Genomic DNA, 15,994 nt, shown 5'->3' on the forward strand with positions numbered 1-15,994 from the left:
TCCCGGACCTTTCTTGGTGCCCTTTTCGGCGGCTTAGGTGCGAATGTGGCAACTGCACCTTGAAAGTGCAGAAGCCTCTGGTTTTCTAGCTGAGACGTAAAGTAACTCGGCTGGTCAAGGGACCGGTTCCGTTCTTGCAGCCTGATCCCTCTGACGCTTGGCAGATTCGGGCGTACGGGTGCCGTCCTGCGAAAAATTATTTTTGGGAAAGAGGAGATGCTAACTAATAGTGATCACCAAAATGATCAAGAAATAAATAAATAGATAGTGATCAATAGCAATATCAATCTATGAAAATATGTCAATTTGTTAAATACAAATGTTTCCTGACACATATACATGTAGTAACAAACTAACAAACATATAAAACACCATAAAATAGTGGAAAAACACCACTGTCTAAGGAGCCAGCTGATACATTATAATAGAATCACGTATATAATGATACAACAAATACTATATATGATAATTCAATGAATGAAGAAATACAGAGCGCACAGGCTCAGTGCAATATCTGTGATGGTCAATGATGCCTAGACCCTGCAATGCACTAGTTAAATAACAGGGTAAATGTGTAAAGGCAAGTGAAGCACATAAAAGGCTGAAAAAGCAGAGTATGGCAAAAAGCAGTACCTGTTTCCCCACACTGAATGGTGCCCCCACAAGGATAAAAGTACGATCCTAATGGATAACCAAATAGGTCCCTACAGCTAACATAAGCTAATGACCACAGCGGAACCTAAAGCACTAAATAAGGGGATGATACCAGAAAGTGAGAGCCTGTGCTGAAAAAAATATAATAAGAACAGCTGGTGCCGTCCTGCACTCACCGTACCCCCTGGGATCCCTTCTGTTACTGGAGCCTTTCTCCTCCGCTCCCCTCTCACTCCTGGGCCTCTCTTACTAGGCCCCAGTCTGGAGCAGAGCTCCTGAAGAGACTCTGCTCCTCAGACTGCTCCTCTCCTCTTCTCTCTCTGACTGAATCCACCCCTACACATGATGGCTTCCCTTCTTATACTACTCCTGACAGTGCTCCCCTGTCCTGCGTCCTCCACCCACATCCACTATTTGGTTCCCCCTCACTTTTGGTTCCCCCCACTCCAGCCAGGGACGGGGCAGCAGAAGAAGTGCATCTTGCCCTTCCAGCCGGCCTGGAGTAGTGTAGTGTTGGATGCAGGTGTTGGGGTCCCGGGGCAGTACTCCATCCTTACCTGAGAGAAGGAGATACCACACCTCTGGGTGAGATGCAGTACCTCTGTGGCGACTGAACCCTCAGGGGCGCCACAATACATAATAATAATCTATATTTTTATATAGCGCTAACATATTCCGCAGCGCTTTACAGTCATTATCGGCACTGTCCGCATTGGGGCTCACAATCCACAGACTATGCCAACACAACAATTGCGTTTTAGGCCAAATGACACATAAAGGACGAGTATAGGGGGATAGCATAAAATGACCTAAAATTATAAAAATCATAGTGCAATATGTACAATTTATACCAACGCAGAATAATACCCCCCCAGACTTATAATATAAGGTCATTCAGGGATCAAACACTACTACACGGTACCTAAATATCTCTATTAAATCACCTGTAACTACAATGTCCACCGCCGAAGACACGCAAGCAATACCTGAATAATACAGTGTCCCCATAATACTGCACATAGGGTATTACCACCACATAGAGTATAACACAATGGCGCCATGTCACGCCAAAATACTTGTGCCATGTGCAACCTTAACATTTATCACCATAGAGGGACTAAAATGAAATAAAAGTATTCAATAATAACCTGGTTTTATTCCACTTCAGCATTTATTCCAGCACAGTAGAGAGTCCGGCGCCGCCTGCGATGTGGCTGGAGGGGGCTGGCTCTGTGGCCCTACTCTATTCTAACCTATTAAACATTTCTTATAATACCCAATACTCTTTTTTTTTTAGGTATATTTTATTTATTTTTCTTTAAGGGAATGTGTCACCTACATTTTTTTAAACTAATTGTAACCAGATTGTGATATTTTTTTTTTATAGTCTGTATTTCTGATTGCAGATTCCATCAATCCCTCCCTAACCAGAATGTAGAAGCTCCTGGATGATCCCGAGCGCGGCCGCCTGATGCTGTAATTCAGCATTTGGTTTTGCAGCAGCGCTCAGGGTCATCCAGGAGGTTATAAGGTTTGGTTGGGGGCTTGGAAGGTGGGAGGGAATGACTGTATTATACAATCACGTACTGAAATGGTGGACAAATTAATACATGGACTTAAGTTAGCTACCCACATAGCCAGTGGCACCGCCGCACCCGCCGCCCAGTCAAGAAGAATCTAATGGTCGCCTCAGCCTGCCCACCGCCGCTGCCTCAGCCTGCCCACCGCCGCCACCTGCCCACCGCCGCCACCTGCAATCACCAAATTAATAAATGTAAACAGGGTATATTATTGCATATATATTCACCGATTATACACTACTAAACATATCTTTATTGGTATTCATAAATTCTAGACTATAAATACAAATACACCTCAAAATATGATAACTCAAAGTGATAATATAAAAAAATTATCAAGTAGTCAAGAGTAAAGGGGGAAGGGGGGCCACACCATTTATCAACTACTTGTCCCTACCTGTCTGCGGAGGTTGGCACCCTCTTGAATCAAAATTGGCGCCCCCACTCCACAGCCACCAACAGCAGCCTCCCCTCCCTCACCAGCATCCCCTCAGCAGCCTCCCCTCCCTCACCAGCATCCCCTCAGCAGCCTCCCCTCCCTCACCAGCATCCCCTCAGCAGCCTCCCCTCCCTCACCAGCATCCCCTCAGCAGCCTCCCCTCCCTCACCAGCATCCCCTCAGCAGCCTCCCCTCCCTCACCAGCATCCCCTCAGCAGCCTCCCCTCCCTCACCAGCATCCCCTCAGCAGCCTCCCCTCCCTCACCAGCATCCCCTCAGCAGCCTCCCCTCCCTCACCAGCATCCCCTCGGCAGCCTCCCCTCCCTCACCAGCATCCCCTCAGCAGCCTCCCCTCCCTCACCAGCATCCCCTCGGCAGCCTCCCCTCCCTCACCAGCATCCCCTCGGCAGCCTCCCCTCCCTCAGCAGCATCCCCTCAGCAGCCTCCCCTCCCTCACCAGCATCCCCTCGGCAGCCTCCTCTCCTTCACCAGCATCCCCTCGGCAGCCTCCCCTCCCTCACCAGCATCCCCTCGGCAACCTCCCCTCCCTCACCAGCATCCCCTCGGCAGCCTCCCCTCCCTCACCAGCATCCCCTCGGCAGCCTCCTCTCCCTCACCAGCATCCCCTCGGCAACCTCCCCTCCCTCACCAGCATCCCCTCGGCAGCCTCCCCTCCCTCACCAGCATCCCCTCGGCAACCTCCCCTCCCTCACCAGCATTCCCTCAGCAGCCTCCCCTCCCTCACCAGCATCCCCTCAGCAGCCTCCCCTCCCTCAGCAGCCTCCCCTCCCTCACCAGCATCCCCTCAGCAGCCTCCCCTCCCTCAGCAGCCTCCCCTCCCTCACCAGCATCCCCTCAGCAGCCTCCCCTCCCTCAGCAGCCTCCCCTCCCTCACCAGCATCTCCTCAGCAGCCTCCCCTCCCTCACCAGCATCCCCTCGACAGCCTCCCCTCCCTCACCAGCATCCCCTCAGCAACCTCCCCTCCCTCACCAGCATCCCCTCAGCAGCCTCCCCTCCCTCACCAGCATCCCCTCGGCAGCCTCCCCTCCCTCACCAGCATCCCCTCAGCAGCCTCCCCTCCCTCACCAGCATCCCCTCGGCAGCCTCCCCTCCCTCACCAGCATCCCCTCGGCAGCCTCCCCTCCCTCAGCAGCATCCCCTCAGCAGCCTCCCCTCCCTCAGCAGCCTCCCCTCCCTTACCAGCATCCCCTCAGCAGCCTCCCCTCCCTCAGCAGCATCCCCTCGGCAGCCTCCCCTCCCTCACCAGCATCTCCTCAGCAGCCTCCCCTCCCTCACCAGCATCCCCTCGGCAGCCTCCCCTCCCTCACCAGCATCCCCTCAGCAGCCTCCCCTCCCTCACCAGCATCCCCTCAGCAGCCTCCCCTCCCTCACCAGCATCCCCTCGGCAGCCTCCCCTCCCTCACCAGCATCCCCTCAGCAGCCTCCCCTCCCTCACCAGCATCCCCTCCCTCACCAGCATCCCCTCGGCAGCCTCCCCTCCCTCAGCAGCATCCCCTCAGCAGCCTCCCCTCCCTCACCAGCATCCCCTCGGCAGCCTCCTCTCCTTCACCAGCATCCCATCAGTAGCCTCCCCTCCCTCAGCAGCATCCCCTCAGCAGCCTCCCCTCCTTCACCAGCATCCCCTCAGCAGCCTCCCCTCCCTCAGCAGCATCCCCTCAGCAGCCTCCCCTCCCTCAGCAGCCCCTCAGCAGCCTCCCCTCCCTCACCAGCATCCCCTCGGCAGCCTCCCCTCCCTCACCAGCATCCCCTCAGCAGCCTTCCCTCCCTCAGCATCATCCCCTCAACAGCCTCCCCTCCCTCAGCAGCATCCCCTCGGCAGCCTCCCCTCCCTCAGCAGCATCCCCTCAGCAGCCTCCCCTCCCTCAGCAGCCTCCCCTCCCTCACCAGCATCCCCTCAGCAGCCTCCCCTCCCTCAGCAGCATCCCCTCGGCAGCCTCCCCTCCCTCAGCAGCATCCCCTCAACAGCCTCCCCTCCCTCAGCAGCATCCCCTCAGCAGCCTCCCCTCCCTCAGCAGCCTCCCCTCCCTCACCAGCATCCCCTCAGCAGCCTCCCCTCCCTCAGCAGCATCCCCTCGGCAGCCTCCCCTCCCTCACCAGCATCTCCTCAGCAGCCTCCCCTCCCTCACCAGCATCCCCTCGGCAGCCTCCCCTCCCTCACCAGCATCCCCTCAGCAGCCTCCCCTCCCTCACCAGCATCCCCTCAGCAGCCTCCCCTCCCTCACCAGCATCCCCTCGGCAGCCTCCCCTCCCTCACCAGCATCCCCTCAGCAGCCTCCCCTCCCTCACCAGCATCCCCTCGGCAGCCTCCCCTCCCTCACCAGCATCCCCTCGGCAGCCTCCCCTCCCTCAGCAGCATCCCCTCAGCAGCCTCCCCTCCCTCACCAGCATCCCCTCGGCAGCCTCCTCTCCTTCACCAGCATCCCATCAGTAGCCTCCCCTCCCTCAGCAGCATCCCCTCAGCAGCCTCCCCTCCTTCACCAGCATCCCCTCAGCAGCCTCCCCTCCCTCAGCAGCATCCCCTCAGCAGCCTCCCCTCCCTCAGCAGCCCCTCAGCAGCCTCCCCTCCCTCACCAGCATCCCCTCGGCAGCCTCCCCTCCCTCACCAGCATCCCCTCAGCAGCCTTCCCTCCCTCAGCATCATCCCCTCAACAGCCTCCCCTCCCTCAGCAGCATCCCCTCGGCAGCCTCCCCTCCCTCACCAGCATCCCCTCAGCAGCCTCCCCTCCCTCAGCATCATCCCCTCAGCAGCCTCCCCTCCCTCAGCATCATCCCCTCGGCAGCCTCCCCTCCCTCACCAGCATCCCCTCAGCAGCCTCCCCTCCCTCAGCAGCATCCCCTCAGCAGCCTCCCCTCCCTCAGCAGCATCCCCTCGGCAGCCTCCTCTCCTTCACCAGCATCCCCTCAGCAGCCTCCCCTCCCTCACTAGCACACCAGCTTCCCCTCCCTCACCAGCCTCCCCTCAGCAGCCTCCCCTCCCTCAGCATCTTCCCCTCAGCAGCCTCCTTTCCTTCACCAGCATCCCCTCAGCAGCCTCCCCTCCCTCAGCATCCTCCCCTCAGCATCCTCCCCTACCTCACCAGCATCCCCTCAGCAGCCTCCCCTACCTTACCAGCATCCCCTCGGCAGCCTCCTCTCCTTCACCAGCATCCCCTCAGCAGTCTCCCCTCCCTCACCAGCATCCCCTCGGCAGCCTCCCCTCCCTCACCAGCATCCCCTCGGCAGCCTCCCCTCCCTCAGCAGCATCCCCTCAGCAGCCTCCCCTCCCTCACCAGCATCCCCTCGGCAGCCTCCTCTCCTTCACCAGCATCCCATCAGTAGCCTCCCCTCCCTCAGCAGCATCCCCTCAGCAGCCTCCCCTCCTTCACCAGCATCCCCTCAGCAGCCTCCCCTCCCTCAGCAGCATCCCCTCAGCAGCCTCCTCTCCCTCAGCAGCCCCTCAGCAGCCTCCCCTCCCTCACCAGCATCCCCTCGGCAGCCTCCCCTCCCTCACCAGCATCCCCTCAGCAGCCTTCCCTCCCTCAGCATCATCCCCTCAACAGCCTCCCCTCCCTCAGCATCATCCCCTCGGCAGCCTCCCCTACCTCACCAGCATCCCCTCAGCAGCCTCCCCTCCCTCAGCATCATCCCCTCAGCAGCCTCCCCTCCCTCAGCATCATCCCCTCGGCAGCCTCCCCTCCCTCACCAGCATCCCCTCAGCAGCCTCCCCTCCCTCAGCAGCATCCCCTCAGCAGCCTCCCCTCCCTCAGCAGCATCCCCTCGGCAGCCTCCTCTCCTTCACCAGCATCCCCTCAGCAGCCTCCCCTCCCTCACTAGCACACCAGCTTCCCCTCCCTCACCAGCCTCCCCTCAGCAGCCTCCCCTCCCTCAGCATCTTCCCCTCAGCAGCCTCCTTTCCTTCACCAGCATCCCCTCAGCAGCCTCCCCTCCCTCAGCATCCTCCCCTCAGCATCCTCCCCTACCTCACCAGCATCCCCTCAGCAGCCTCCCCTACCTTACCAGCATCCCCTCGGCAGCCTCCTCTCCTTCACCAGCATCCCCTCAGCAGTCTCCCCTCCCTCACCAGCATCCCCTCAGCAGCCTCACCAGCATCCCCTCAGCAGCCCCACCAGCATCCCCTCAACAGCCTCACCAGCTTCCCCTCAGCAGCCTCCCCTCCTTCACCAGCACACCAGCAGCCCCTCAGCAGCTTCACCAGCATCCCCTCAGCAGCCTCCCCTCCCTCACCAGCACACCAGCATCCCCTCAGCAGCCTCACCAGCATCCCCTCAGCAGCCTCCCCTCCCTCAGCAGCATCCCCTCGGCAGCCTCCCCTCCCTCACCAGCATCCCCTCAGCAGCCTTCCCTCCCTCAGCATCATCCCCTCAACAGCCTCCCCTGCCTCAGCATCATCCCCTCAGCAGCCTCCCCTCCCTCAGCAGCATCCCCTCGGCAGCCTCCTCTCCTTCACCAGCATCCCCTCAGCAGCCTCCCCTCCCTCACCAGCATCCCCTCAGCAGCCTCCCCCCCTCACTAGCACACCAGCTTCCCCTCCCTCACCAGCCTCCCCTCAGCAGCCTCCTCTCCCTCACTAGCACACCAGCTTCCCCTCCCTCACCAGCCTCCCCTCAGCAGCCTCCCCTCTCTCACCAGCATCCCCTCAGCAGCCTCCCCTCCCTCAGCATCTTCCCCTCAGTAGCCTCCTCTCCCTCAGCATCTTCCCCTCAGCAGCCTCCTCTCCTTCACCAGCATCCCCTCAGCAGCCTCCCCTCCCTCAGCATCATCCCCTCAGCAGCCTCCCCTCCCTCACCAGCATCCCCTCAGCAGCCTCCCCTCCCTCACCAGCATCCCCTCAGCAGCCTCCCCTCCCTCACCAGCATCCCCTCAGCAGCCTCCCCTACCTCACCAGCATCCCCTCGGCAGCCTCCTCTCCTTCACCAGCATCCCCTCAGCAGCCTCCCCTCCCTCACCAGCATCCCCTCAGCAGCCTCACCAGCATCCCCTCAGCAGCCTCCCCTCCCTCACCAGCACACCAGCAGCCCCTCAGCAGCTTCACCAGCATCCCCTCAGCAGCCACCCCTCCCTCACCAGCACACCAGCATCCCCTCAGCAGCCTCCCCTCCCTCACCAGCACACCAGCATCCCCTTAGCAGCCTCACCAGCTTCCCCTCAGCAGCCTCCCCTCCCTCACCAGCACACCAGCATCCCCTCAGCAGCTTCCCCTCCCTCAGCAGCCTCCCCTCCCTCAGCAGCATCCCCTCAGCAGCCTCCCCTCCCTCAGCAGCATCCCCTCCCTCACCAGCACACCAGCATCCCCTCAGCAGCCTCACCAGCATCCCCTCAGCAGCCACCCCTCCCTTAGCAGCACACCAGCATCCCCTCAGCAGCCTCACCAGCATCCCCTCAGCAGCCTCCCCTCCCTCACCAGTACACAAGCATCCCCTCAGCAGCCTCACCAGCATCCCCTCAGCAGCCTCCCCTCCCTTAGCAGCACACCAGCATCCCCTCAGCAGCCTCACCAGCATCCCCTCAGCAGCCTCCCCTCCCTCACCAGCACGCCAGCATACCCTCAGCAGCCTCACCAGCATCCCCTCAGCAGCCTCCCCTCCCTTAGCAGCACACCAGCATCCCCTCAGCAGCCTCACCAGCATCCCCTCAGCAGCCTCCCCTCCCTCACCAGCACGCCAGCATACCCTCAGCAGCCTCACCAGCATCCCCTCAGCAGCCTCCCCTCCCTTAGCAGCACACCAGCATCCCCTCAGCAGCCTCACCAGCATCCCCTCAGCAGCCTCCCCTCCCTCACCAGCACGCCAGCATCCCCTCAGCAGCCTCACCAGCTTCCACTCAGCAGCCTCCCCTCCCTCACCAGCATCCCCTCAGCAGCCTCACCAGCTTCCACTCAGCAGCCTCCCCTCCCTCACCAGCACACCAGCATCCCCTCAGCAGCGCAGCACACATGTGGCACCCCTGAGGGTTCGGTCGTAACAGAGGTATTGCATCTCACCCAGAGGTGCAGTATGTCACTCTCAGGTAAGGAAGGAATACAGCTCAGGACCCTAACACTACATCCACTACACCACATTTCCGGGGGACAGGGCGAGATTGCTCCTACGGGAGAGCACAGTCCCTGGTCCCTGGCTGGAGTGGGGGGAACCACCTAGAGAGGGGGAACTGTGTAGTGGATGGGGTGGAGGACGTAGATCCTGGGAGCACTTGTCAGGTAATATAAAAACTAGACACCATCTTAGATCAGGGTGGAGTTGGTTCAGGGAGTTCCAGTCAGACAGACTGAGGAGAAGTCAGGGAGCAGAGGCTCTGTATGAGCTCTGCTCCACAGGCGGGCCTAGTCAGGAGGCCTGAGCCTGAGTGAGAGGAGAGGGAGCAGGACGGCTCCAGGAATGAGGAGTGAAGGGACCCTAGGGGTACAGGCCGTGCAGAAGGCCACCTGTATGCCCGTTGCTACCAGGAGGTAGAGGGTCAGGCCAGAACAGGGAACCGGGTCCCTCAACTAGTAGAGAAACAGCAAATGCTTAACTAGGAACCGGAGGCTGCAGTGTTTCAAGTGCTGTAGCCACAAGTCCACACTAGTCGCACTAAGAAGGTAGCCACATAGGACCCAGGGGACGGAACATACGTTGCCCGCCAAGGCCCGAGGGTACCGGATAGAAGTGTCACTGGGTGTGAGGTGCAGGAAGAGGCCAGAGGAAGGTACACAGAACGGGGTACTGATAAATACTCTGGAAATACCTGAGGGTGGACTGAACACCTCACTGAGTATGCACAGCACGACGGGGGAAGATTGCTTGGTACCTGTAATCTGAACTACAACAACAGTGAGTAAAGACCCTGGGACTGCACTATCTTGTCTCTGTGTTCCTTGCGGCGCCAGCACTCGCAGCACTAGAACGCCCTACACAATCACCACCATCATCCAGTCACCTGAAGCTACACTCCTCCTGTGGGGAGTCACATCACCTTGCTGCACATACCACCAGCTTCAGCGGACTGCTCCGCAGCGGCGGTTACCAATAACCGCATTCCACAGGTGGCGTAGTCGGACATTAACATTTGTACACATAGACTATCCCCTTGGTTTGACCGCCCTGGGTCACGGACCGGGTCATCGCCACGGTGACTACAACCCCCAGCATCTACAGGCCCAGCTCCGGGTACCCCACGGCCCAGGGGGTGCGTCACACACACAATGCCTTGCCTGACCGCCCACCGCCGTCCTCGCAACACATGTGGACCATGATGCACCCAGCCGCGGATTAAAGTACAGTGCTCATTTCCGTCCGCTGGGTGCATCTGTTGTCCCTAAGTGGCCCCCGGTAAGGAGAAGCAAAGAGAGGGTGGCCGTGGGCCTGGGGCCCCCCCTTTTTGCTTCTGGTCACCGGGCCCCATACAGCAGTAAGGGCAGTAATGCCCTGATGGTGACCCTGCCTGTCGGGAGTGCGTCATTCCTCCCACCCATCAGAGCGCCTGTGATGTGATCGCTGGGTGCTTATGGATTGTCATGACAGATGGTGGTCTGCTGAAGACCACCCCCATGTCTGTCATTACAATACTCCTGTGAGCGCTGGCCCGTGCTGAAGCCCTGCTATTTATAGCACAGGTGATCAGACGATCGCAGCTTCAAGTTCCCTAATGGGGCTAGTAAATAAAGTAAAAAAGTGTTAAAAATATGAAAAAAAATAAAAAAACACAAAAATTAAAATCACGCCCCATTGAAAATAAAACAATAAAAAAAACAAACACATATTTGGTATCGCTGAGTTCAGAAATGTCTGATAAGAATATAAAATAAATAAATCCAATCAGTAACTGGTGTAACCCCCAAAAAATCTACACCCCAGAATTACGTTTTTTTTGGCTGTTGCAATAAAATGCAATGAGAGGCGATCAAAACAACATCTTTACCCCAAAATGGGATCAATATAAATATCAGCTCAGGGCGCAAAAAATAAGCCCTCGCCCGGCCTCAGATCCCGAAAAGTGAGAACGTTACAGGTCTCGGAAAATGGCGACTAAAGCAAAAAATAGAAAACATTTGATGCATTATGAAATGAAAATGCCAGCAAAGATCCCGAAATAAGGAGAGTCGAGAATCCGACACAGACAAGAAGGGGACATTGTTACTCTCCTAAATCTCCAGTGATTGTCTCCTCACTTCCCAGACATTTACAGACTGTTGTAAGAAGAGGACGGGCTGTGGCACAAAGGTGGACACGGCCCGGGAACAGTGGTGGAAACGGCCCAGGCACAATGATGGACACCGTCCAGGCACAATTATGGTCATGGCTCGGGCACATTGGTGGACATGACTCGCCCCCTGGGCCGCACGGGGAACCCAGAACCGAGCCTTTTTGTAGGATGCTGGGGGGTTGTAGTCTCCGTGTGGCGGTGACCCGGTCCGTGGCTCAGGGTGGTCAAACCAATGGCAGTCTATTTGTATTGTAATTGTCCGACTACGCCACCCGTGGATTGCGGTCTGTGGGGACAACCGCTGCGCTGCCGGCCGCTGAGGCTGATGTTATATGCGCAGCCAAGAATGGGATAACTCCCCACGGGAGAAGTATTGCCTCAGGGCAGCTAGAGTGGATGATGGTAGTGATGGTGCGAGCGTCCCAGTGCTAATGGTGCTGGTGCGGCGATGAAACACAAAGACTTGTAATTGCAGTTTCCAATGCTTTACTCACAGTTGTTATTCGTGTCAATGCTTCTGGCGATGACTGCCCAAGCCGTGCTGCGTCCACCAGGTGAGGGACTCGGTCAACTCCCAGGCAATTCCAGAGTGTGGCACAGGGCTCCCTTCTCTTCCCTTCTCTGGCCGTCCCCACCAGTGACCCACCTTTGTCCAGCTTCCTCGGGCCTTCTCTTGGCGAAACCTCTCTCCGGTTTCCCTGACCCTATGTGGTATGCTTTCCTGGTGGATGTAGTGAGGGGTCGCACCAAGATGTGGTCACAACCTCCGGTTTTGGCTGAGGAATCTGTTGCCTCCACCAATTTGTGTTCCGGTACCCTGTTCTGCCAACCCTTCACCCGTTATCTCCTGGGTCCTTAGGGTTCCTTCTTCACTCGTGTCTCTGGGCCTTTCTCTGTGTTCCTGTTCCTTGCTTCCTTCCTTACTTTCCTTTCTGTTCCTTCTCCTTTCTCTCTCTCTCTCAGGCTCCAGCCTCCTGACAAGGCCTGCCTGCGGAGCAGAGCCCATGCAGAGGCTCTGCTCCCTGTCTTCTCCTCTGACTCTTAACTGACTCCTGTCCTAAGATGGTGCCCACCTTATATACCTCCTTCTGACACCCGAGCCCAGGTGACTAGCAACCAATGGGCTCCTACCTATGCCCAGAGACCCTCCCCTATCTGCTCCTACACCACTGGGTCTACTTTCCCCTCCCCACTCCAGCCAGGGACAGATGCTGTCGTGCCTGCACTTCTGTCTAGTGGGAGCACCGTTGAGCTGTCCCTCGGAAATGGTGTGTGTGGTGCATGCAGCTAACTGAGCCCTGGTCCACACTCCATCCTTACCCGGGAGTGGAATACCACACCTCTGGTCTGAGGTGCAATACCCCTGTAGCAGCCGAGCACTCGGGGTGCTACAGACACAACCCAGGCACAACTGTTTAGAGATGTGTTTCTGTTATCAATTTCTAAATAAGTTAAAGGGGTTGTCCACGTTTCACACAAAAGTCTGCAGTCATATATATAACTGCAGACTTGTGAATCCTCACAGCATGCACAATGCGCATTGTCAGGATTCTCCATTGTCAGCAGTGAGTCCTGGCAGTTATGTTACTGCAAGTATGCACTATACATACTTCTGGCCACATTCCTACTAGACATGTGTGGCCTCGCTCAATTCATTAGTATTCAGTGATTCTAGTCGAAATGTGCCCGAGATTATGCATATCTCATACTTGAGGCCACATGACCGCCTGCTCGCGGCATCGGAGAATCCCGACAATACGCGGTGTGTGTGCTGGGAGGATAGAGCGACTCCAGACTTTTGTGTTAAATTTTAATTTTTTTCAAATGAAATGGAGAAATGTTCAACTTCTGATCTGTTTTGTGTGATAAATTCTAAGATATTTCCAGATCATTGCTTTCCTCTTTTATTTACAAGCCCAACTTTTTTTTGGAATCAGAGTTGAATAATGGCGCAGCGCCTCTCCTGGGGGTGATTGTATGCGTTTAGTGAGTGATCCAGGAAACATACCTCCAGTTATGTGATACTCCTTTCACTTCTTGGATTTGACATCACTCTTCCCGCCCTCGGTTCGGCCTCCACACATTGCTCATATAGGAGTCGGTCTCCAGCTTTACTCCTCGCCCCGCAGAGTCTGAACCAGGTCCTGAGGGTAAGAGGAAAACTTTTCTTTCCAAACTTACATTTCCTTAATATTTCTTGATCCCTGTGGTCGGCACCATATCTGCAATGACTGCACCCAATACACTGATATAACATTTCACTTTCGTTTTTCATTTACCTTTTGTGCTTTCACCGTAGCCAGAGGCTGAGATTATAAGGCGTATATAGTGCATTATAATGGAATGTGGCCGTACACCCGTATATCCAGTCTGGTGATATCTACGGCACCTTCTTACTGACATGGTGACAGGTGCAGCGATGGTTGGGTGGGACATTTTATACAGAGACTGACACGCACCTCCGAACAGAATAAAGCAAGTGTGAACAGGTGCAAACTGCTGCGACTGCATAATATACAAGCAAGAGAATACAGCCGTCTTCGTAAGATACAGTTTATGCAAACATTGAATATATGAAATATAACCTGCATTACTGCTATATGCAATATACTTATAAATAATGAAGGTACTTAGCATTTAAATTGGCCAATTCATGAGAGCCCACCAGCCATGGCAAGGCCACCTTACTCTGTTTGGAGGTGCTGGTCAGTTTTCTGGTTTTATCTTATAGCTCATAACTCGGGAAAGGCATGTCTGATAAATATTAGGTTTAGGGTTCCATCGAAGAAAGGTTGTCTTGTCGCCAGGGCTGTGGAGTCGGAGTCGGTGTCCATTTTGGTGGAGTCGGTATAAAATGGACCGACTCCAACTCCTAAAATATATAATAAATTGGGTGCAGTAGTTCAATGCAGTTTGTGGGGAATATTTTTTTATAAGAATTTGGGAAAGTTATGAAATGTCCCATAAATGTCTGTCCTATTCCTGATCTCAGGGTCTGGACTTTTAGCTGAGATGAATCCGTGCTACAGTAAATTTATCACTTACACATGAGCCGTGTATGAGGGAGTCGGAGTCGTGGAGTCGGAGTCAGTGTCATGGAAATTGAGGAGTCGGAGTCGGAGGTTTGGCTTACCGACTCTACAGCCCTGCTTGTCTTGGCTGATGGGCTCTCATGAATTGGCCACTTTATGTGCTAAGTACCTTCATATTATAAGCATTTTCTATATGGCAGTAATACCGTCCAAATGTCATATATTCAGTGTTTGCTGACATTGTACAGAAACTTGTTAGACCAGATGGTTGTAAAATCAGGTCTACACTTCCTCCACACTAGGATTCCTTACGTAATACACAGGCTGTTCAGATCAGCGTTTAACCCCTTCACAACCAGGAGATTTTCCATTATTTTTTTTTTCGTTTTTGTTTTTTCTTCCCTTTATTCCAAGAGCCATACCTTTTTTATTTTTCCCTATAGGATTAAAATTGGCTTGTAATTATGATTACCCGGGTCAGTACGAGTACACAGATACCAAACATGTATAGTTTTTGTTTTATTTAAGTGGTAAAAATAAAATCGGAAGTTTGTAAAAAAAAAAAAAAGAATTTTTTGTTTTTTCTCATCATTTTCCGAAACCTGTAACATTTTCACTTTTCGGGATCTGGGGCCGGTGAGAGCTTTTTTGCGCCCCTGAGCTGAACTTTTTACTGATACCATTTTGGGGTAGATACAAAGTTTTTTATCGCCTCTTATTGCAATATTGCTAAAAAAAACTGTCATTTTGGTGTTTAAATTTTTTATCATTGCGCCATTTATAGATCGGATTTTATATTTTGATACATCGGAGTTTTCGGAACACAGAGATACCAAATGTTTTTATTTTTTTTTATTTTTAATGGTGGTAAAGGTGGGTGATATGAACTTTTTTATTTTTTTTCATATTTTTTAAAATATTTTTTGCTCACTTTTTACTGGATTTGATAAATGTGATCGTGCTATATACAGCAAGGCATCAGCTCTGCTATGTATAGCTAAAATCACGATCTCCTATGAACGCCGGCTAAATGCTGGCTTTCACAGGAGAATCATAATGACAGGCAGACCCCCGACTGTCATGTCAACTCATTGGCGCCTCGCGATCATCACACAAGCACGCCGATGGGTGTGTGGAATAATGCCCACCCTGTCAAAGATTGACAGCAGCATTTCACAGGTTAACAGTCGCGGGCGGAGCTCAGCACCATTAGAAGCAGATGATGGCTGATTAAATCGGCCATCATCTGCCGTGAGAGATGTGGACTCAGCTTGTGAGTCCGCATCAAAGGCAGGAACACGATACATGTCATGAAGGGGTTAAAGGTCACTTAATCTTTCTCGTCTTGTAGAGTCTTCCATCCTCTTGTTGACATTGAGACGTCTTCCCACCAGGTTCCGCACTAGAAATATCACATTCAGTTTATGGAGGTCTTTTTTTACTTGTGGACTGTTGTATAGCGATATAATTACAATTGTGTCCTAGTCGTTTTCTGTCCCCATAATCCTGGGCTCATTAATGAGGATGAGCTCATCTAATTGTTGCAGTCGTAATTTCTTCTGGGTTTTTGGAATTTGCCGAACCAAGTGAATTCAAACAATATGTAATTTGCAATTTTCCTACAATAGCCGTTTTACATATTGAAAAAGATGGTATCAGCTACAGAAGAATCACATGACATTGGGCACAATCGGGTGGGCATCCCCATGCCTTGCAGCTGTCACATCGCATGGTATAGCACATTTAATCAGGAGGGACTGTCAGAGCATGCAGTAGAATCAGACGCAATAAATACAGCAGCCATTTTGCAGTGAATCTGGATAGTGAGAGAACGTCACAGTTCAGCCATGGAAATATGGAGAAAGCCATAAAACACTGAAGAACCTGTACAGATAATGTGTGACAGCACAACAGATTAATGTGTGAGGGAAAGAGAATGATACATTCTCTTCCATTGAGGAAGAGAGAGATAGGAGAGTCACTGCTGTGCTGCATTGCCAGGAGGAACCTCGTAGTTGGCAGCTGCTGCTGCATGCAAGGCGTATGGTTATAGTGCTGCTGCTGCAATCCAATAACAGTTTTATTA

The 15,994-nt window shown here is 54.2% G+C and overlaps 1 protein-coding gene across 2 annotated transcripts in view; it reads left to right on the forward strand.

Moving 5' to 3' along the window:
• Positions 1 to 15,994, forward strand: part of LOC141162601 (up-regulator of cell proliferation-like) — a 46,661-nt gene that overhangs the window by 1,085 nt on the left and 29,582 nt on the right. The window contains exon 1 of one of the 2 annotated variants that reach the window (XM_073648866.1): positions 12,870 to 13,026. The exons of the other annotated variant lie outside the window; for it this stretch is intronic. The gene's annotated coding sequence lies outside the window, so the exon portion shown is untranslated. Of the gene's footprint in view, positions 1 to 12,869; positions 13,027 to 15,994 lie in introns of those variants that run through there. 2 annotated transcript variants of the gene reach the window in all.

This window comes from Phyllobates terribilis, unplaced genomic scaffold, assembly GCF_046119375.1.
Source record: "Phyllobates terribilis strain yellow unplaced genomic scaffold, ASM4611937v1 Scaffold_9__5_contigs__length_417890890, whole genome shotgun sequence".
NCBI lineage: Eukaryota > Metazoa > Chordata > Amphibia > Anura > Dendrobatidae > Phyllobates > Phyllobates terribilis.